We start from the raw sequence: 24,567 nt of genomic DNA on the forward strand, positions 1-24,567 counted from the left end.
TCAATCTTGCACGCAGTCATAAAAAGGAATTTGGGGTATCCAGCATCTTGCCAACAAACCAAATCCAACCATAATGTGAAAGCTAAGTTAACTGTGAAACCTCTTACCCACTTTGTAGTATTGTTGCCTCTTGAATTCCAACAGGTATCTTGCTGCTTAGATCCACAAAACTTCTCCTAGGTAAAATTTGCATGATACAATTGTGACGTGCAAGCTTGACACACACTGTAGTTTCCCTCTAAAAGAGGATAAGTCAAAATATTATGACAAGATTAATTGTAATTTGATCATACACTGTTGCGGTATTATATGGAATAAACAATATACTATTAATGCACTAATGAAGAACTCAAAATAAATGAATATCTTGTTGTTACAATTGTGCCACTCTTGTGATTCTCCAAGGAGTCACTAATTTACACAAATTTGGAATCTTTACTTGGTCTATAGAAATATTAAGCGATGGTAGTGATCACTCTTTTCCCTCCCATGGAAGGTCTATACAGATTCAGCAATAAATTTATTTAAAAGTGAGGTATATGCCTGACAAATAGGAGTCCGACTCTTCAACTCTAATTTAGTGGCAAGGAAATATTCAATTGTAAATGCTTGATATTCTACAATGTAAATTTATAGATAAATGGCTAGCGTAAATTTGTCCATTGTCCACATATCCCAAAAAAACATGTATGTCTGGACTTTGTTTGTGTGTAAGAGAGCGGAGATCACATAAATAATCCATTATCAAAAGAAAAAGTTAAAGCACAAAATTATATGGACCTAAAAAAAAATTATTACATGCCTTAGAAAGTTTGAAAGGACATAACTGAAGCTTCCCTCTCCTTCCACACTTCATTAAATATGCCCCTTTTCCAATGCAGATGTGGCCTGTAGAATCACAATTAGCAAATAGAATATGAAAAGTAAGTTTAATGAATTAAAGTAGCTTTGTTATACCTCAAGAAAATGGACTATGAGAAATTGGATTCATTCTCTACAAAAGATGATATAGCAAGATCTAATTACATTTTAAACTGAACCAAAAGTAAATTGGATTCATGCTCTGCAATAGATGATATAATGAGGTCTAATGACACTTTCAACTCAAACAAAGGTAAGTTGAGTAAGCTCAAGGTCCAAAATGATGGCATCCAACTTCTGAGTGGCAGTTACTATATATATCTAGCTAGAGGCTATAACATAAAGATATTTGTTATACGTGAAGATAAAAAAATGAAAGGAATGTGAAATTTTGACCATCAACTATAAGTTCCTTTCAAGGACTAGATCAAACCATAACATTGTTATCAAGATAATCAACTCACCCATGCTAGTACACTTCTAGTAGTTTCATACTAAATTACCTTTTGCATCTAACATTGAAAATGACTGTGAAAGAAATGAAGACAAATAAATGATTATGATGGATGCATGTGATGAAATAAAATTAAAAAATGGACCTTTCTTCTTGCTATTGATGAGCCTTCTAGGGGATTCTTGGATGAAGTTGATCCTGATATGCTTTTTGAAATCAAAGAGACACTTTCTAGCTACTCTGATTTGACGGAAAACAACGCTAATGCTTATGAAAATGAATATGGAAATGAATAAGCATCGATGAAACTAGTCTTGAAGAAGGTGTCTCAAAGTCTAACATGGATAGTATTTTAAATTTCTACAGCTAGCAGAGTGTTTTCCTAGTTGGGTTCCCTAGAAAAAATTGTTTTTTTACTATAGTGAGACTACGCTTTATTTTTTTTCTATTCCACTAAAAATTGGTAGAGATATGTTTTGTCTTGGTGCAACAGTTAGTTTTAGATTTATTCATTCAAGCAGTAGCAGAATTTCAAGGAAATTCTACACAAGGGACAATTAATCTATATTTTCACTTATATCCTTTGCAAGTAAAATTTACAACTAAATTTTCATCCAAAGTGTTTGGGTTACTAGAAAGTGGTATCACAGCATTTCTCAACATTGCGAGGCATAAATCACACTATTCAATAAGTTTGAGACTTGAGATACAAAAATCTTCCCAAGTTATGAAAGAAAGAAAACTATTGATTTCTAGTCCTAAATCTATCCAACTAGAGAAAAATTTTGCCATTTTCAACACCCTCTAGTCAAAGATATTTCTGGCCTCATTCAACACAATTAATAATATGTCAATCTCATTGAGATTTCTTTTTCAGTTCATGCTTCTAAAATATATATTTATGGAACCTAATATATCATTTATGTTAAGTGATCATTCATTCAAAATTATTTAGTCTGTCCAGCACATCTACCTAATTTTCTATGCAGTTTCTGGGTAGACTCTATCAGACATTTGCATCAAAAAATAGAAGACTATTTTAGTACCTAGTGTTATAAAAATCTAATTTGGAAAAAGTATTTTGGGTTATTTACCTAAAAATATTTACAAAATTTTCAATCCCAAAGCCATTTTAGGGAGAATTTTAGTCAAGGAGAAATTTAGTATTATTTTTGGAAAATTTGAATGCAACTAAAAGAAATTCTTCTCGTTTGCTCAAAAGATTCCAGCACCAAATATGAGTGAATTCACAAAACTTAAGATTTGGAAATAATTAAATTTCACTTCGCTTTTCCAAGATCATATATGAGTGAATTTATAATACGTTAGATTTGGATTTCGAAAACACTTAAATTTCACCTCATTTATTAGGATTGGAAGTTCCCAGAGATGCAAACATGTAGAATTAAGGATATACTTTGCTTGTTTAAGGACAATATTCAGTCTATAAATAGTGATACAAGAATCCTTGTATAGATGCGTGACACAGTTCTTTGGTCACAACTAATTAAACTGAACTCCATCAATACATAACAAACAAGGTATAATGTAAGAAAGCATCTACTTTTCAACATATACAGAAATAAACATCTATACAGTCATATAAAGTTGTCACCACACCAAAAAAGGGATTAAAAACCAAAATAAAAATACTTGGATTGTTATGGTTACTCTAACAAAATTTTAAATAGGATCAATATGTTAATATGGAAAACAATGTAGTTGATTATGATTTATTGAGCCCAAGGGGTTAGCCCAACCGAATGCCATTAATATTACTGGGTATTTGGCTAGTTCTGTGGTAGTAGGTGCCCTATTTGAAATCCCTTGGGTGAGGTTCACTAGTTAATGCCAATGGGTTTACCAGGGATGCCATCCATGAATGTGGGGAAACATGCATTGGGATTCTCTAGAGAATTTTTCCTGGAAAGAATAAAAATAGGATTTCCTAAAGAGAAATTTTGAGATGCATACAATGTACACTCAGTAAAATTAACTCTATAGAGGCAAACCATAAAAGAAGGAAAAATACAGATGCTCCAATATAGTAAAGGCCATCAATTATACTCATGAAGAGATTATATTCCAGGTATGCTTATGGACAGTAAGGCAATATGCCTTCATACCCTTATGTATGGTCTATTGTAAAATAAAGATATTACTAACAAACAATGGATCATGTGATTAAGTGAAATAGTGGTAATGTCAACGATGAAGTGAGTGATCGAGTAAAATACGAATTGTGATTGATCTTCGGTTATATGGTTGTGAGCTCACTTCCCTCTTCTGCAACTAATTGTTGAACAATTCTAGATAGATAAGTATTCCTAAATGTATAAATGAATTGTATTGAATTATTACTAATTTTTTATGGTTCATTTCATTGTTGAATTAATTTTTATGTTGCCTTGCTTGTATTAGCCACATTTGTGATTTATGGATTCGTGATTAATGGAATGGTTGTGTGTATTTAGGTTGCATAAATCTATAGTTTCATGCATGTCAATAGTAAATAGTTAATAACAAAAACAATGTAGTTCAGTTACTCCGTAAATTTGTGTGAATTTGGGTTCACTTTTTGTGTGAATTATTCAAATTAGTTACTTTGTAAATTTGTGTGAATTTGGGTTCAATTTTTGTGTAAATTTGGGTGGTAAACTAAAGTACCACTTCCTCAAAGTGCACAAAATTTATTGGGTATATTACATGCATGGACCAATACCATGTAGCTATGTTTGACATGCAGGCCCTAAAAATCTAGCTCCTATAAAATAGGATAACTACCCTCAACAAAAACCGACATGCACCTACAAATGGAACCAACATGATGGAATATGTCACATACAAATCTAGGGGCTGAAATTCCCTTAAATCACATTAGAGCATCTAGCTCAGTGGGCCTCAGAGTTTGTGAGAAAGAGTGAGTAGATAGCAGAGTATTAGCTTATTTCAGTGTTTACAGAAAATCTAAGTAATTTTTAGTTATGAATCATACAAGTTTTGAAATAAATTCTACTAATTTTCATAATTTAAGGGTGGTTTCACTGATCCAAAAATAGAGAATGAACAAAATTAATAGGAGCTTACTAATGATGACATGATCACAGGGGTTCTAGAGCTTCATTTTTATTCCATTGGAGTCCAGTGAGGGGCGCAGTATTCTCATAATAGCCCTGGTGACCACAATGTTAAAAATTTTGAACATCTAAAGCCTCCCAAAGTCATCAAATTCCAATGCCATCCCTCTAAATAGTAACAAAGTGAGGCATAGAGATTAAAGCATAAACTTAAAAGAAATAATGAAAAAAATAGTGAATTTTGAACTAGAGATCTGAGGTGTGTGTACTCCCCCCTTTGTGGAAGAAGACTAAAAGAGGGGTGGAAATGTAGGAGGTTATAAATGAAACATACTTGGGCACCATTAATGGATTGAAGATACAATGGCGGGGTTCGATATTAGTCTGCTACTGGTAAAACCTTAATTCACAACTCTCTTCCATCTCATTTTCCCTCCTACCCTGTGAAAAGTGAAAATATGCTACTCGTGAAATTAAAAGCAAGGATGAAAAAAATAGTGAATTTTGAACCAGAGATCTGATGTGTGTGTACTCCTTCTTGTGTGGAAGAAGACTCAACGTGGGGTGGAAATGCAGTGAGGTTATAAATGAAACATACTTGGGTGCCATTAATGGATTGAAGATCCAATGGTGGGGTTAGAGATCTGAGGTGTGTGTACTCTTCCCTGTGTGGAAGAAGAATAAAAGTGGGGTGGAATTGCAGTGAGGTTAGAAATGAAAAATACCTGGACACCATTAATGGATTGAAGATCCAATGGTGGGGTTCGATATCAGTCTGGTACTGGTAAAACCTTAATTCACAACTCTCTTCAATCATACCTGGGCATCATTAATGGATTGAATATCCAATGGTGGGGTTTGATATCAGTCTGCTACTGGTAAAACCTTAATTCACAACTCTCTTCAATCTCATTTTCCCTCTCCCTTGCGAGAAGTGAAAATATCTGCTCGTTTTCCCTCTGCCCTATGAAAAGTGAAAATATACTACTTGTTTTAGAACATAAATGAAGATTGGAATTGGGAGGGCTTTGTTACATCAAAATTAAGGCTGATTTATTTCAAAAATGTTAACATTTCCCTCCCTAAAAAAAATAAATACAATATTTTTAGAGTATAGTGTTGGCATTATGATTCTGGTATGGCTCTATGTTACAGATGTTGTACTTGATGGCAACACCCTGAAGTGGCAATGCTCTGATCAGGCTCTCAAAATGTTGAAAATTAAGAAGTACGCAGGAGAACAGTTCAGAAGGTGCATACACGCAGGCACACCGTGAAGGGACCGCGGCCTGACACGCAGGACACCTATTCAGAAGATGCGTACCCCCAGTTTCACTTACTTCAAGGCAGAGAAGCGCGTTCACGTGGGGTTTCCTATGTTTGTCCCGTGGTATTTAGCCCGCCGCTCCTGATTCTATGGTTTTGGCCCGTGGTATTGTTTTATATTATTATTATTATTGAGCCCCATGTTTTTGGGCCCCTGGTATTGGTTATCTATGGTATTGATCCATGATTTTAGGAGGAGCTTGCCTATATAAAGCAAAGGAGATCACTCGGCTAAGCATCTTTTGCAAATTGAATATCTTAAGATCGGAAATATTGGGTTATTGTTTTAAAGCTTGATCTATATGAAAGTGAAGTTGAAAGCGAATCTGTGAAGGGTGATCTCTCGAGCGCATGATCAGAACTGGGCATCTGACTAATTGTAGGCACTCTGGTGAACTGCCAATTTGGCCCTAATCAGAAGTACGCAGGTGGTTAACGGTGCAAGTGCGTGGGTACGTAGAGCAGAAACAGAAGAGCTGCATGGGTACACAGAGCAGAATAAAGGGTACAACGTGGGTACGCAGAGCAGAAGAAGGAGAACTGCGTAGGTACGCAGCACGACAGAGGTTCAGGTGCGTATGCATAGTAAAAGTACGCAGCGCGATAGTATCTATGAGTGTGTGGCTTCAGCAGCAGTACGCAGCGCGATAGTATCTCTGGGTGCGTACCTATAGTAATAGTACGCAGCGCGATTGAAGAAGCAGTGCATGGGTACGCAGTGCAGCAGAAGGCTCTCTGCGGGTATACGCAAGGAAGAAGAAGCTGAAGTGCGTAGCGACGCAGGCCAGAGAAAGAAAAACTGCGTATCTATCTTAAGATCTTTTGTTGACTGAATTTTTCTGTTGATAAGGTGTTCTGGGTTTAGTTTTGTTACTGTTGATCTGGTTACTGCAGTTGACTGTGTAATGTACATGTATTTGATGATCATTTGAAGTTTATGAAAAGTGGTCCTTGTAAGAAAAGAAGTAGTGGGTTGTAGCTCCCTTCCAGGAAAGACTGGAAAACGAGAGAGAGTTGTAGCTCTCTGCAGGTTGCAGCCTGTGTACTGGTAAAGGACTGCACCAGTACAAAATCATTGTAAAAGGAGTTTCTAATTTGAAAGAAGATAAAGACATATTGCAGTAGGTGGTTTTCACCCACATTGGGTTTCCACCTTATATCTGGTGTTCTTTGGTGTGACTATCTGTTTTTCTTGTTCATGCTCATTATTTTATGGTACTGATATGAAAAAATAATTCAAAGTATAAATAAGGAAGATTTTTTAAAAGAACTTGATAATACTGATTCACCCCCCCTCTCAGTATTATTTCCATCAATTGGTATCAGAGCAGGTCCTTCGGAGAAGCTTGATCGCTTGAAGGAAGATCATTCATCATGAGCAACTACGAGAGGGAAGCATCAATCAGGCCACCAATTTTTGATGGGACAAACTTCAATTATTGGAAGGTAAGGGTTACTGCCTATCTTCAATCTCTTGGTACAGAAGTTTGGGATATCATAGATACAGGCTACACTTTTCCTTCAGCTACTCCTATAGATACGACCGAAAAGAAGAAATATGAAACAAATACTAAAGCAGTCAATACTTTGCTGGGATGCTTATCTCAAACAAAATTCGTAAAGGTTATGCAATATAAATCCGCAAAAGAAATATGGGACAAGATTGGCTTGAGCTACGAAGGAGATGAACAGGTAAAGCGTGCTAAACTTCAAACTCTCAGGATTCAGTATGAGAATCTCAGGATGTATAATGATGAAAGTGTGGCTAACTATTTTCTTCGGGTAGATGAGATTGTTAATTGCATGAAAAACTTGGGTGAAGAAATAAAAGAGGCTATTGTGGTTGAAAAAGTTCTAAGATCATTGTCTCCCAAGTTTGAATCTAAAGTGTCTGCAATAGAAGAAAAGGAAAATCTACGAATTCTTACTATGTCTCAGCTACACGGAATACTAACTGCTTATGAAATGAGAAAGGGAGGTCCATCAGACAGAAGAGAAGCTGCTTTCAAGGCATTAGGTAAAGGAGATTATTATGAAGCAAGTCACGTGCCAGAAGAAGAAGAAGAAGAATCAAATTTTGTCAGAAATCTTCAAAGGGGTTCTGGAAGGTTCAGAGGTAAGTTACCTTTTAAATGCTTTGCTTGTGGAAGAGTAGGTCATTATGCTGCAAAATGTCCTTATAAGGATAAAGGAAAGGAACCTGCTAGATGGAACAAGAAACAGGGTGCAAATAAGAAAAGCTACTACACTCATAAAGATAATGATGGTCTATCAAATAGTGATGAAGATGAACGAGGTAATGACTATAAACTGTTAATGGCATTTGAAGATGATGATTATATGGATGCTATAGATGTGGATAGCCTTTATGAAGAAATTACTAGACTCAAGAGATGTATAGAAGAAAAGAACATGATCATTGATACTCTACAATTTCAAATTGATGAAAAGGAAAAACATATTGAAAAATTAGAAGGTGAAATTGTTGCTCTTAGAAAAGAGATTGAGAAAACAAAAGCTATTAATCTTAAGTTTGTCAAAGGATCTGAAACTCTGGATGAAATTATCAATGTACAACGTTCTCCTCTAAACAAGACAGGTCTGGGGTGTAATGGAGAAACTTCTCAAGCATCCACTTCAAAAAGTTATCTTGATGCAGCAAAAAGGAATGAGCAAAAGCACAATGGAGACTATCAGGTGCAGCAGGGACAAATTGCAAACGAAGACTATCAGGGGCAATCTGTCTTAAAGGTGAACAAAAGCTACAACCAGCCACAGGTAAAATCTTCTCAATTTGGCTCAAGAATGGATGACAATAGAAATTACAATCACTTGGCCGGTAGATTTGATAACCGCAGAAGTTTCTTCAATGGACAATGTTTCTCTTGTCATAACTTTGGTCACAAAGCAGCTCAATGTGTTGCATATAAAACAATCATGACTAGAGAAGCTCAAAAACAAAGAAGTATGACCGGGATTACAAAAAGGAACTATAACAACTTTTCGGCTCTTGAAAGTGAAGTTGAATGTTCTATTTGCAATAAATTTGGTCATGAAGATTCTAAATGCAGGAGCAGGTTTCAGCAGAAAAAGGAACAAGCCTCAAACACCAAAACATGGAGAATAAAGGAACCACAAACAGAAAGATGTGGGATAGCATTTTATGCAGAGGGACAAGAAAATCTATGGTACATTGACAGTGGATGTTCGAAGCATATGACAGGCGATAAAGAAAAACTTGAGTCATCTTCTGCTCTAGAAAAGGGAAAGAAAGTTTCTTTTGGAAATGATACTCCTGTAACTATAAAAGGAAAAGGCATTGCTCAGTTAAAAGAAAAGGTCAAGGCTGGAAATATTTTGTATGTTGATGGATTGAAACATAATATTCTAAGTTTCAGCCAGATGTGTGATCAAGGAACCGAGGTGATATTTAGAAAAAATGGATGTCTTGTTCGTGATCTTGATACAGGTAAAACGGTGATCAAAGGTAAAAGAACTCCAAATAATCTATACATATTTGAAGAAGGACAACAACAATGCTATCTAAGCAAGGATGATGAACACTGGTTATGGCATCGGAGGTTGGGGCATCTAAGCTTTTCACAAATAAGGAAAGCATGCAGATATCAGGCAGTTCGCGATCTTCCAGATATCAAAATTCCAGACAACACCATATGCAAATCATGTCAGTTTGGAAAGAAAACCAGAACTAACTTTACAGAGAAGGAAGGATCAGCTAGCATGCCTCTTGAGCTAGTTCATACAGATACATGTGGTCCATTCAGGAAAAGGACACCTCGAGGAGAAGAATACTTGATATTATTCATTGACGATTTCTCCAGGTTTGTCTGGTTAGGACTTATGAAGCACAAAGATGAAGCATTCGAAAAATTCAAATCCTTCAAAGCCTTGGTTGAAAATGAATCAGGATACAAAATTAAGTGCCTCAGATCCAATAGAGGTGGGGAGTTTACCTCAAATGAATTTTTCGATTTCTGTGAAGAACATGGGATAAGAAGAGAATTCTCTACAACTAAAACTCCTCAGTAAAATGGAGTTGTGGAAAGAATGAACAGAACAGTTCAACAAATGGCTCGTGTTATGCTTGATGAATCTGGAACTCCCGCAACTTTTTGGGGTGAAGCTGCACATGCTGCGGTTGTTATTCTCAACAAAACAAATGTCCGGGTGAACAACACTCAAACCCCTCATGAGCTCTGGAGTGGTGAGACTCCTTCGGTAAAGCACTTCAAAATCTTTGGGAGCAAATGCTATATTAAGAATACTGATGAGCAGCTTGGCAAACTTGAACCTAGAGCAGATGAAGGCATTCTTCTTGGTTATTCTCCACATAGCAAAGCATATAAGTGCTACAATAAAAGACTTGGCAGAATTTTTGACAGCATTGATGTAGTGGTTGATGAGAAAGGATACGTTCCTAGGCAAGTACATCATGAAGACATCGAAGAAGATGAAGGCTACCCTCAAAGACAGAATGATGAAGAAGAAGAACCTCAAGAAGAACTAGAGGAGCAGACAAGAATAGAAGAGAAAACTCCATCCAGATATGTTTAGAAGAATCATCTAGAATCTCAGATTGTGGGGCAGAAAGAAGCAGGTGTACAAACAAGAAGAACAGTTGCAGAAGCTTCAAGCTATTTGGCATTACTCTCCTCCACTGAACCACAAAATGTGAAAGAGGCTTGCAAAGATGAATGTTGGGTGAAAGCAATGGATGAAGAACTTGAGCAGATCGAAAAGAACAACACTTGGGAGCTGGTTCCTAGACCAAAGGATAAGAATGTTATCGGAACAAAATGGGTCTTCAAAAATAAATTGAATGAAAATGGAGAAGTAATTAGAAACAAGGCCAGACTTGTTTGTAAAGGGTATGCGTAGCAAGAAGGAATAGACTTTGAAGAAACCTTTTCTCCTGTTGCAAGACTTGAGGCCATCCGAATGTTCCTTGCTCTATCAAGCTTTCAGAACTTCAAAGTATTTCAAATGGATGTGAAATCAGCCTTTCTGAATGGAGACTTGGAAGAAGAAGTATACATTGAGCAGCCAGATGGGTTCATTCTTGGAAATGATCCAAATCTTGTATGCAGATTGAAAAAGGCTCTCTATGGTCTCAAACAAGCTCCAACGGCTTGGTACTATCGTTTGGACAAATATCTTCATCAACAAGGCCTTTCAACAGGATCAGCAGATAGCAATCTTTATATAAAAGTTGAAAATGACAAATTACTAATACTTGTTGTGTATGTAGATGACATTATCTTTGGCAGCAATGAAGAAGCTATGAGTCAAAGCTTTGCCTTGGTGATGCAGAAAGAATTCGAAATGTCCTTGCTGGGAGAACTGACATATTTTGTTGGTTTGCAAATCCAACAAAAAGAAGGAGGAATCTTCTTGTCTCAAACCAAGTATCTCAAACAGATTTTAAAGAAATATGGCATGGAAGACGCAAAACCAGTATGTACACCCATGGTCACAGGATGTAGCCTCAGTGCAAATGATGAATCTGCAGCAGTGCATCAACCAACCTACAGATCTATGATTGGAAGTTTACTTTATTTGACAGGTACCCGACCGGACATCATGCATGCAGTTGGAATAGTTGGAAGATTTCAGGCAAATCCGAAGGAGACTCATCTTCAGGCAGTGAAGAGAATTTTCAAATATCTTCAAGGGACTCAAAATTATGGCTTATGGTATCCTAGAGATACAGATCTCACACTTCATGCTTATACAGATGCAGATTGGGCCGAAAGCATGGATGACAGGAAGAGCACAAGTGGTGGTGCATTCTTTATGGGTTCCAGACTAGTACCTTGGTTCAGCAAGAAACAGAGTCCGATTGCCTTGTCTATAGCTGAAGCGGAATATGTTGCTGCTGCATCTTGCTGCACTCAACTCCTTTGGATGATGCAGACTTTGCAGGATTTTCAAATCACTTGTACACCACCTATCCCCATCTTATGTGATAACACAAGTGCAATCAGCATCTCAAATAATCCTGTCATGCATTCAAAAACCAAGCACATACCAATAAAGTATCATTTTCTCCAGGAACAAGTGCTTGAACAGAAGGTCAAGTTGGAGTATGTTCCTTCTAAGGAACAAGTTGCCGATATACTCACCAAACCATTGCCTAGAGAGACTTTTGAATACCTCGGGCAAAAGCTGGGGGTAGTTGATGCATCATCTTATTGCTAAAACTCTTTTTATTGATGGTTGTACGCATGGTTCATATGGGGTATATGCGTACATGTGCTGGGTTGCGGATTGGTTGAAGATTGAATGGCACAGGTTCAGGGGGAGCATATAATGCATTGTTGGCATTATGGAGGTTGTACAGAAGGAGATCATGAATGTTGGTCTAAATATAGCTGCAATATGTCTCTATCTCTTTCATGGTCATTTATGGTGTTTGGTAGATTATGGTTCTTCTTTGCATATCTGGTTCATATTCTCTTAGGGGGAGCATAACCTTTTTCTCTTGATGTCAAAGGGGGAGAATGAAGATGAAAATCTTGAGGTTGCCATCAAGTCCAAAGGGGGAGATTGTTGGCATTATGATTCTGGTATGGCTCTATGTTACAGATGTTGTACTTGATGGCAACACCCTCAAGTGGAAATGCTCTGATCAAGCTCTCAAAATGTTGAAAATTAAGAAGTACGTAGGAGAACAGTTCAGAAGGTGCGTACATGCAGGCACACCGTGAAGGGACCGTGGCCTGACACGCAGGACACCCGTTCAGAAGATGCGTACCCCCAGTTTCACTTACTTCAAGGCAGAGAAGCGTGTTCATGTGGGGTTTCCTATGTTTGGTCCGTGGTATTTAGCCCGCCGCTCCTGATTCTATGGTTTTGGCCCATGGTATTGTTTTATATTATTATTATTATTGAGCCCCATGTTTTTGGGCCCCTGGTATTGGTTATCTATGGTATTGATCCATGATTTTAGGAGGAGCTTGCCTATATAAAGCAAAGGAGATCACTTGGCTAAGCATCTTTTGCAAATTGAATATCTTAAGATCAGAAATATTGGGTTATTGTTTTAAAGCTTGATCTATATGAAAGTGAAGTTGAAAGCGAATCTGTGAAGGGTGATCTCTCGAGCGCGTGATCAGAACTGGGCATCTGACTAATTGTAGGCACTCTGGTGAACTGCCAATTCGACCCTAATCAGAAGTACGTAGGTGGTTAAGGGTGCAAGTGCGTGAGTACGCAGAGCAGAAACAGAAGAGCTGTGTGGGTACGCAGAGCAGAAGAAGGGGTACAGCATGGGTACGCAGAGCAGAAAGAAGGAGAACTGCGTGGGTACGCAGCACGACAGAGGTTCAGGTGCGTACGCACAGTAAAAGTATGCGGTACGATAGTATCTATGAGTGTGTGGCTTCAGCAGCAGTACGTGGCGCGATAGTATCTCTGGGTGCGTACCTACAGTAATAGTATGCAGCGCGATTGAAGAAGCAATGCGTGGGTACGCAGTGCAACAGAAGGATCTCTGCGGGTATACGCAGGGAAGCAGAAGGTGAAGTGCGTAGCGACGCAGGCCAGAGAAAGAAAAACTGCGTATCTGTCTTAAGATCTTTTGTTGACTGAATTTTTCTGTTGATAAGGTGTTCTTGGTTTAGTTAGGTTACTGTTGATCTGGTTACTGTAGTTGACTGTGTAATGTACATGTATTTGATGATCATTTGAAGTTTATGAAAAGCGGTCCTTGTAAGAAAAGAAGTAGGGTGTTGTAGCTCCCTTCCAGGAAAGACTGGAAAACGAGAGAGAGTTGTAGCTCTCTGCAGGTTGCAGCCTGTGTACTGGTGTTGTAGGGAAAAGTATCCGACTCGGATGACCCTATCCCACTCTAAGGGTGACAGTTCCTTTATCAAAACCTGATAGATTTCTCATCTCAGGTAAAAGCGCCGGGCAACCCAGTGCTTTCCAAGCAACAGAGGAAAGGATACTCACAGATGCCCCTTCATCAATGATAGTTCCAGCCATCACCATTCTGTAGATTTGGACTATGATTCTGAATGGGATACTGGCTGGTAACCGGGGTCTACCTAGTTGATTCCAATCAAAGGATACAACTAGGTTGCTTGGTGGCGGGACCGAATATACGGCCGGATACGACCCTGACGATGTTCCTTCCTGCGATAAAGGAATGGGTGCATTGCCCTGATGCTCATCAGAGTCTGTGTTGATGAAAAGGATATGGACGGTGTCATCTTTATCCTCTTCAGTGAGAGTGTCATTTGAAGATGGGTCTTCAATGACGGAGTCATTGGAGGATGAGGCCTCTGAAGGAAGAACCGGGTCGACTGCCGTTTCGACCTTTAGACTTTCGTCTGGTCTGGATTCAGTAGGTTCATTCTCAATGACTGACACTTCAGCTGACCACTTGAGCGGGTCAGCTGGATTTTCAACTATCGAGGGATTAGGCGCGAGTTTTTGGTATCCAGGAGGAAGTCGTAACGGTGAAACCGGACGATCTTCTAAAACTCTCTTTGCCTCATCTAAGAATGGACATCGGTGGATGGCATGCTCGCCTTCACACAATATATAGGGTGATCTTGGTCTCCCTCTTCGTCCTTCACTCTCGCTAGTTGACGGACTGCAATCAACATGACTACCAGAGGTTGATGCTACCGGATTGTGCAACCTTGGGGACCAGTCCCTTAGTATCCGGGGAATACAGGGACAATCACGATGGAAGTGGGCCCCTTTGCAAATGACACATGGCGATTTAGGCCTGGTCGGTGCAGTGTGTGGGTTTTTGTCAGCTGTCTTTTGCTTGCCCCCAGTCGCCTTCGCCATAGGCCCCTTCTGCTTCTTTTCTCTCTTCTTCTTTTCCATCTTCTCCATGGGAGGCTGACTTTTGCCGGCTCTACCTTGTGAAGATGAAGGATCAGAGGAAGAATTGTAAGAAGTGGAAGGCTGGTGGGTAGTTCTAGATTGGTCTGACTGTTGATTCGACTGCTCAGGATTAGTGGCGATCTGGACTACATTAGTTGAAAAGAGCCATACAGGTAGGCCAATTGTCAATCCTGGAAGTGACAATGTGGCCATATGAGGCGCACCAACATCTCCCCAAGAGGAGAAGGGATTTGGACTTCCGCCAAGGTTACTTCCTTGGTTGGTGGGCTCCATACTTTTCAACTGAAAGATCAACGTGGGAATAACAGGTGATTATGTTCCACTTAAAATAAATTTTATTAACGACGCTTTTAGACACAAACTTGCTTTTTCATGTTTTAAGAGTCGAGAAAAAGCTAAAGATGACTCTAGTCGCCTTCGATGTTTTAACGAGCCCGAAGTGACAAATGCTCGGGTGGACTTTTTTAGTTATAGAGTTTGAAAAAGGCCAAAAGAAACTTCTCTGGAGTTCTAGGCAGAGGGTGTGCCAAACTTTTCGCGAAACCACAGAATACGTTTTACGGTACGGGTGGTCGATCTTCGTGAATGCTGTGTTCACTGCATCGCGATCAGTAGGGCGGTCGACACGACTTCCTATGGATAAAGGATAATTGCCTATAGGGGTCTCCCAATATATACGCGACGGTACGTGGGAGCACAAGTCCGTATTAGTGCCACCGACTCTCAGGAGGAATCACCCACCTTCGTAGAGATCGACAGTCACTATGTTTAACGACGCCGGAACACGTCTCTACCTAGACCTCTATGTGTTTGCGTTATGTTACAAAGCGTTGTTATGTAAATTAGATTTATTTTAATGTTGATCTTGCTTATCAGTTTGCCTTTAAGGATCACCACGAGATGTATATAACAAATTCCTGAATGCAGTCTAAGATGAGAAGCAAACTTTTCAATCTTTCAACTTTGAAAACCTTAAATACTGAGGGAAAAGAAAGGCAAATCTTTTCACACAGATCATAGAGCACACACTAAAATGCAAATTTTTCCTAAATCGTCAAGCACACAGTCAAATGCAAAATGCACAATGCATGTATTTTCTTTTCCCTTTCTTAATGTGGATGGATTACAAAAAGAAAGTGGTTATATAACTTTGATTTCGATTTAAAGCGAAAGTAAACAAGTTTGTCCAAAATCAAAAGACACCTTAAGATTCACTTGCTTAATCACTGGAAATACATGAAATCAAACCATACTAACGAAAGTAAAATGACTAATTAGCTATGGACAGCAAACAAGCTAACTCTTTTAGACCAGCAAAATGCCTAACACAGGTTCAGATCTAAGAGGCCAAAAGCAAGACTACTTTACTCTTCGTTATGGGAAATTGTAAATTAGTAAGAAATACAAAGAACAAGTACAATTTCGTTATATAACAGAGGCAGAATGATGGCAAGTAATATTGGTTTCAAAACAGGGCACAAGACTGACACCTAGCAGCAAAACTAAGTGAAAACAGGCAAGAGAAAGGAGGAAACCCCAAATGCACTAGGCAAATTTGGGCCAATGCAGGCTCTGCACAGCCAAACTGGCTCTTAGCGCAGGTAGCCCCTTCGGGACCTGCGTTGCAAAGCAGGTAGCCTGTGTACTACCTGCTTTGGAAAACGAGAATTGCGTTTTCACAGTTTCCAGGTCATAATTTTCTCAAAAATGCACGGTTTTTGCTCAAATCAGAAGCAATCAGTCAAGCACACTCAAAGGGATGATTAAGAAGGTGCAAAGCTATCACTAAGAGCTTACAAGGATCCTTGTAGATCAGCTCTTCAAATCATGAATTTGCTCAGAAAACGAGCAAGAGTAGCTGCCCTCTACTTCGCTTTTGATATAGTCAAAAGCTTTTCGATTTGGTACTCTTTTGTTCACGAAATGAATAGCAAAATACTACAAACACAATCAAACGGATACGATCCCCAGCGGAGTCGCCAGTTTGTTGTAGGGAAAAGTATCCGACTCGGATGACCCTATCCCACTCTAAGGGTGACAGTTCCTTAGCAACAACTGTAAAACAAACTATTCAAGGTTTACTTCTTTATGAAAGCAAAAGAGAATGGAGAAATGCACTAACCGTTGCCTTGCGCTTAATGTCGAATCCAAACTCTTCTCTTTGGCCGCTTGCTCCTAGCTCTTTGTTCTTCTGCTCGCCCAGCTAGAATGAGATCCTGCAAAATAACAAAGAAGGAAACTACAAGAGGCATGCAATCATAACTGTTTTATGGATTAGTGTAAACCAAACATGCAATCATCACAATATATTATTGAAACAAGAGCACATATAAGAACCTCAATAGCTTTTATTAATGAAGAAATAAAGGTTCTGAGAGTATTACAACCATTGAAGGCTCCAACCCAGCAACACCTCCCAGCAGAAAGAATTGCTCTTCTTCACCTCTCTCAAACAATCACCCAATAACTCAATGATGAAACCAACAACATATCATTACTTTGCACAAAATTCCAGCCCCCTTGAGCTCATAGGAGAGAGCTTAATATATAGATGAATTGAGAAAGGATGAGTCAGCTTGCAACTGATGTGTAGCTGCCTTGTGTCCTCTCTCTCTTCAGTTAATCTTTAGTTGATCTTCAGTTCTTGAGTCCACTTGGTGAACTTTGCTTCCACTTGGAGAAATAGAGCCTCTGACTCATCACAAGGCGAAATCCCTGATCCAAGTGTCATTTTTGGAAGATTCCAAAGCAATGACTCACTGTGCCACTTGTCCGTTCTCGCTCAGCGCAGGTGGCCTTTGTCCCACTTGCTTTGCAACGCAGGTACACCATGGAGCAACTAAGTTTCAACGCAGAAACCTAGTGGAGCACCTGCTTTGATTTCAGGATTGCTTGTTTTTGAGTGTTTTCAGGTGGAGAACTGATCTGAGAGCTGTTGGTTTGCTGACCTTGTTCCTCTAGGGGTAGGAACATCATGTTTAGGGAACTTTGGATCCCTTGGATTATTGACAATTCATGCTTGTTGCTGTAAGGCACAAAATTGTCTATAACAACTGGTAAAGGACTGCACCAGTACAAAATCATTGTAAAAGGAGTTTCTAATTTGAAAGAAGATAGAGACATATTGCAGCAGGTGGTTTTCACCCGCATTGGGTTTCCACCTTATATGTGGTGTTCTTTGGTGTGACTATCTGTTTTTCTTGTTCATGCTCATTATTTTATGGTACTGATATGCAAAAATAATTCAAAGTATAAATAAGGAAGATTTGTTAAAAGAACTTGATAATACTGATTCACCCCCCCTCTCAGTATTATTTCCATCATATAGAGTAGATGTGTAGGTGTAATATAAGTATGTAAACAATCCTAAATATGTGCTTAGTTAAATAATAATAGTAATAATAATAATAAAAGTCAAAAGTATGGGGACGAGTGCAAAAATCTCAATGTTGGCTCAATTAATAATAAAAATAATAAAATTCAATTTGTTATATTTTGATTTTGTTATTAACTTGTGAATAGGTTTTGTTACAATACCATGAGCCAATACCATGACTTATTTCACAACCAAAATATTTTATAACAATATGAAAAGATTCTTAACCATGCATATTCACCCCCCACATTACAGTGGATATTATTAACTTGTAAAAAAATGGTTTTGTTATAATACCATGGGCCAATACTATGGCTTATCAATACCACATGCTCTAAAAACATTTCACGCTCAAAATACCTGATAACAATATGAAAATATTCTTAACCATGGATATTCATTCTCACTTTACCATGGATATTATTAACTTCGAAATAGACTTTGTTACAATACCATGGGCCAATACCATGGCTTATCAATATCACATGCCCAAAAAAAACATAACTTATTTCAAAATCAAAATATTTTATAAGAATATGACAAGATTCTTAGTCATGGATATTCACCCATGTTTTGTCATTGATATCATGAACTTGTGAATAGGCTTTGTTACAATAGCACGGGTTAATACCATGGCTTGTCAATACCACATGCCAAAATACCATATCTTATTTCACAATCTAAATATTTTATAACAATATGACAAGATTCTTATCCATTAATATTCACCCCCACATTACCATGGAAATTATTAACTTGTAAATAGGCTTTGTTACAATACCATGGGCCAATACCATGGCTTATCAATACCACATGCCCAAAAACCATAACTTATTTCACAATAAAGTTATTTTAATTTAATTTTATTTTATAAAAAAAATTGTTTGAAGCTAATAGGAAGAGGGTTGTAATTAGTTTTGAGATATATATAAACCCTCTATCCTCAAGACTACTAAAAGTATTCCCATATAAATTAAATTAAGGTTCTATTAAAATTAAAAATTAGAATACTTTTGTGTTTAAAGATGTGAAATTTATATAGTACAAATATTAGTAAGAACCAACATAGATCTATCTTAACTAAGGATCCAAGTGATGATAGCAAGCAAAGTGAAGGGAAGATAGGGGAGGGAGATAGTGACAAATATGAGAGAGAGAGAGAGAGAGAGAGAGAGAGAGAGAGAGAGTGAAGGGGGAGACGGAGAGAAGGAGGTAGGAAGAGAGAGAGGGGAGAGAGAGAAGGGGGGGAGAGATATAGAGTTGGAGGGGGAGAGAGAGAAGAAGAAAGGGGGGAGAGAGATATGGAGTTGGAGGGGGCGAGAGAGGGAGGAAAGAACTAAGGCATATGGAGATAGAGGTGGAGAGAGAGGGAGTGACAAGGGATAGATGGATAGAGAGAGAGGGAGAGAAGAGAGGAGGAAGAGAGAGAATAGGCGGGGATAAATATAGGGAGAGAAGGGAAAGAGACAGAGAGGGAGGCACAGAGATGGAGGAGGAAGAGAGAGAGAGAGTGATGGGAGGGGGGGACAGAAGGAGGTGAGAGAGAAAGGGAGAGATAAGACTAAAAGATAGGGGAGAGATACGGAGTTGGACGGGGGGAGAGAGGGAAGGAATAAGAAAGACATAGAGGGACAAAGTTAGAGAGAGAAAGGGAGTGACAAGGGAGTGGTGGAGAGAGGAGAGATAAAGGGAAGAGAGAGAGGCAGAGAGGAAGAGGGAGGGAGAGAGATATATATGGAGAGAGAGTGTGTATGTTTTGGGGTGAGATAGAGAGAGGGAATAAGAAAGAGACACATATATAAAAATATAGATATTATATTGTATTATATAACTAGTCTAGATCCATCTTAACCTGGATCTATCAAGCACCAAAAAAGAGGTTTTCACATCAAGAGATTGGATCCCTCTCGGCACTTGATAGATCCATGTTAAGGTGGATCTAGGCTGGCTTAATAAGTTTGTAGTTGTATATGATAAACTAACACTTTTTTTATGGTTTTGTTTGAAAATATTTTTTCCATATTTGGTGTATTTATCATAATAATGTAATCTAATTTTAATTTACTTTTAAGCTTACCATTTTTATGCAATGATTTTGTTGTTAGTTTATAGAGATATACATGTTATACTTTTGGAATTTGAAAAGGAAACACGTGCTCTTAACTTGGTTGTATTGAAAACATCTAAGTGTAAGAAAGAAACATGCCCTCTTAACTTGGTTGTATTAAAAACACAAGTGTTCTTTAATACTAGGTGGGTGCAAACAAGAGAGAGTATATGGTAAGTGGATTAAATAGTTGAAAACAAATGTTAGTTAAGGAGAAAGTTACAAAAGTCTAACAATTAGGCTAGGTTTAGGATATTATTATTTTGGGACATCTAAAGTTGAAGGTACATTTTATGGTGGTGTAGTATAAGCCCTTGGGTGTAGGACACATATTATGGATATCTTAGACTTTTGGTGTGTGTTAGTGGTGTCAACTAGTGGTGGAAATTCCAACCAATGAGTAGGCAAAGGTTTTCATTTACAAGGTTGACATCAATCAAGTATTCTCCCTCTCTACCCAACTCTAAGATGAGGAGTGAGCATAATGGACTTATTATTTTAAAAAATTGAAAATATTTGATTATCTTTAAGTTCAAGGGCTTGAAGTGGCTTCCTAAAGAATGGTAATTTGATGATCTCAAGCCCCCCTCTTTGATCTTAAGAATCGTTCCTCTTATATTTATATAGTATGTGTCATTTTTGGGGATCTAGATTATTTCTTGTCATGCAAAGGGAAGTTTTCTTTTCTTCAAGGGAAAATATTTGTGAGAATGGGTTTTCCTCACCACATAGACATGTATTGCACTCATTTCAAGCACTATTGCACAAGTGTCACCTTTATCCTCTCAAAGTTTATCAGTGGAGCCACACTTGTTGTATGCTGCCACAAAGGTTTTTGCATTAAGCGAAGTATGTGTTATATCTTTCAGATGGTCTATGTTGTATCACTAAGTGTTCAAGTGTGTGATCATAGTCAAGTTATATCATTGTTCACATCAGTTCCACTGATCTCACACTTAGTCAAATTTTGGAGTTTCCCTAGCAACCTAGCCTCATCCAGCTTTCCTTAAATGTGCACTTCGCATCTGCAACACTCAACCTTTTCCCTTTCCTTCTAGAACTATGAAATGCATATAAATCCCATCCTCCCTTAGCATTCAAAACTACACTATGGTTTCCTCCAGTGTCCTTCACTCAGCTAGAACCCACTATCTCTAGAAACCACACAGTTTTTTCCCTCAAGCATCTCAGCTTCCTAGTTTTCCTTGCATCTTGAAACTGCACAGATGTGTCCTCCTAGGGCCTCATCCTACAGAAGTGCTTTGCATCGTAAAATGGAGCAGTTTTGTCCATTAGCTTCTTAGTGTGCCTTGTATCCTGAAACTGTACAATTGCATCTCTTAGTGGCCACAAAGAAGGATGAAATGCTAGATGAATCTCAAGGAGCTGAGAAGAAAGATAAGCAAGCCAAGGAACCCAAGGTATGATAAAATATTGGGACCACATGAATATTACATCTGATTCATAACAATTTTAAGGGTAGGCATGGAAAACAAAGAACATCTTTTGAAATACACCGCTTAATGTAGTTTGAAGGACTGCTTATCATTTTCATATCATTATGTCTTCAATGACATGCATGGTTGCAAGCACTGGAAGTCATTCCATGTGTTTCATCTATGTGTCTTGCTCCCTTTAACATTTTGGATCAATTGTCTTCTTTTGACATGTTTGGTTGTTATGTCATATTTGTGAATTGTTCTGGTGACATTGAAGGTTTTTCTTTGTGTATGCAAGTTGTCCTAGCCATGTAAACACTTATCGCACTCATACAAAAAGTTGTTAGAAATATTGAACAAGTGTCATCACAGTCGTTCAAAGTTCTATCCCAAGTGTCGCACTTGTAGCTTTTAACTCTAGAGAGTCTCACAAAGGGAAATTATTTGTCTTGTTGTCCCAGTGGTCTATTTTTTCATATTCTCGAAGTATGCTAAGTGTGTGACCACAATGTCAAGTCTTCACAAGTTCACTTACCTCCCACACTAAGCCATCTTTTCTGAAAATACTTTCGACCATACAACCCCCTCTCACCGAACCCCGACTAAGCTACATTGCGTAGTCTTAGCCCTCAGTGGTGTTCATTTTCTACCTGGAACTGTGCAGTTCTTAAGGTTGTCCTCTAGGTCAATTGCACTATGCAATCCCAGAGGTGAGAAACTTGTCTTCCTTCCTAGAACTATGTAGAAACAACCTCGAAGTCTGACCCAAACTGTGCACTTCACAAGATCATTCATCAAGCCTCTTTACTAGTTGTTGGAACCCTGCATTGCATAGAGACTTGAGACTGCACTTCTCCCAAAAACTAGGTATAGTTGTCCTCCCAGTGACCTACCTCAGCTGGCACTTACTACTCTTAAAAGCTACACTGAGTTGTCCTCTGGTCTCTCTTTTTCTTTGTATTCTCTTCCCTCAGAAAACTATCTAGAGGTGTCCATCAAGGTCCCATCTTGTAGCTTCCACTAGTGACTTCAACTTCGTAATCCTGCCTCTGAGTGGCCTTTGTGCAGTTTTCCCCGATAGTGAATATGAAGCCCTGGATTTCCTCATCCAAGCCTAAGTTGCACTCTATGAAGTCTCAGTGACCAGTCTCCCTCCCTCTCACCTGGAACTGTGTGCTACATTGTTACAGGGCCCTCTTCCCAACCTTTCATATGTCCCAGGCCCCGGTCATGGAAAAAAATCCATCAGCTTACACCAGGAGGTTTTTGATTTAATGGCGTCCCATCATGAGAGAATTCCAGGAATAGGTACAATGATAGATCATGTCGAGACGATGAATAAGATGAATAAGGAGCATACATGCTAGATGACTTATTTTCATTTGGATGGATGAAAGAAGCTCAAGCAAAAGGAACACATGAATGTAACCATATTACAAGACGAATACCATTAAAGACCCCATAGCATCAAGCCATAGAGAGCTGAAGACAAAGACCATCCAAGATCACATCTATCACTCAGTAACAACAACATTTTGACATTGCCACCACATCTAGCCAACCCATGTCAATAGTGTCATGTCAAGTAGTGTCATGATTTTTCAAGGCCACATCACTAATACATGGGCCATATCTATTGTAACCGAATGTAATGTAAATTGAAAGTCCAACAGACACACACATGAAGATGAAGAGTCACATCAGTTGAAAATTCATAGGAAGTTAAATGTTCATGAAGATAATCAAAGAGTCATAAGGTTCAAGCATCATCCTTGGATATATATACCCCTCCCATTGTATGAGCAAGGACTTTTCCCCTCGGCTCCTCCCACATAGCCTTGAGAGCTTTTAGTTAGTTCTTTGAGGAGCAAGGAGTGGCTCCAATGTCCCACTACTAGGACTAGTGATGTATGTTGTGTCTTGGGACTTTTTCTTAATTCAGAAGCTTGTTAAGATCAATGCGTTTTCACGCATTTTTTGTAGAAGTCTGTAATACTACTCTTTAAACATTTTTAATGCATGTTTTCTTAACATGTACTAAGATAGTTGAACTACTTTGGTTGTTTTAGTACTTACATTGTTGATAATATGTTGTATTGATTATCACTGTTGTCTCATCCTTGTGGACTACTCCGTAGGATATTAGACAGACCTGTCTTGTTTACTAGTTATTACTACCATCACATCCCTGTGGACTACTCTATTGGATGGTGTATGTGTTTTCCCTTGCACTTCGGTTTTAATGACTTCTGCATCCACTGTTGACTACTCCGCTAGGTGTTGGACATGCCCTTTCTGGTTCACTTGTGTCTCATCTGGGGTGGTAGTACTACCTCTCATTTAGAGTCTCACTTTACTCTCCCCCTTGTAGTAAGAGAACCTTGACACAGTTAAATTACACACTCACTAGACAGATTTACCTTATTGTTGGAAGATACCAGCATAACACTCTCATGTGTTGACAACTAGAGCCAAGTGAGATCTCTAAGTATATGGAAACTGGGCCTTTATTCCATATGGGACTCCTACACCAAATGATGTGAGGTCTACTTGGGGCTTCACATCAGGGAGATCCCCTTGGTTGGAGGATTCCTAGCACCATCAACAAAATGGCACTAAAAGGAGGACCAGATGATAATTTGTGCCCGTAGAACCTGGTTTGAATCTCTTATTTTAAAATGGCTCTCCTAAAATCATAATCATAGGATGTTTTTGTAAAAATCCTAGTTGTAACATCCTGGTGGAAGTTATTCATGACATATCCAAGTTCAAGCTAAATGTTGAGGGTGAAACATCTTTTTCTATGCACGTGCTTCAAGTTAGGACTCTTTTCCATCGTCACCAAATAAAGTCTCAATATGTCTAGGCTATATTACTCACCGTCAAATTCGAAGTTCATGTTGAATGTCGTTTTCATACATTACCCACTACTTCTATCAATTCATTAGATCAACATACCGAGTTGATGGCTAAATATGTAGATAAGTATAGCCACTGAGATGTTTGTGAAAAAATATGTCATTTAACAATGGAGCATGACAAAT

The sequence above is a fragment of the Pinus tabuliformis genome, chromosome 3_1, assembly GCF_031772625.1.
Source record: "Pinus tabuliformis cultivar Carrire ecotype Pingquan chromosome 3_1, CPIR1, whole genome shotgun sequence".
Taxonomy (NCBI): Eukaryota; Viridiplantae; Streptophyta; class Pinopsida; order Pinales; family Pinaceae; genus Pinus; species Pinus tabuliformis.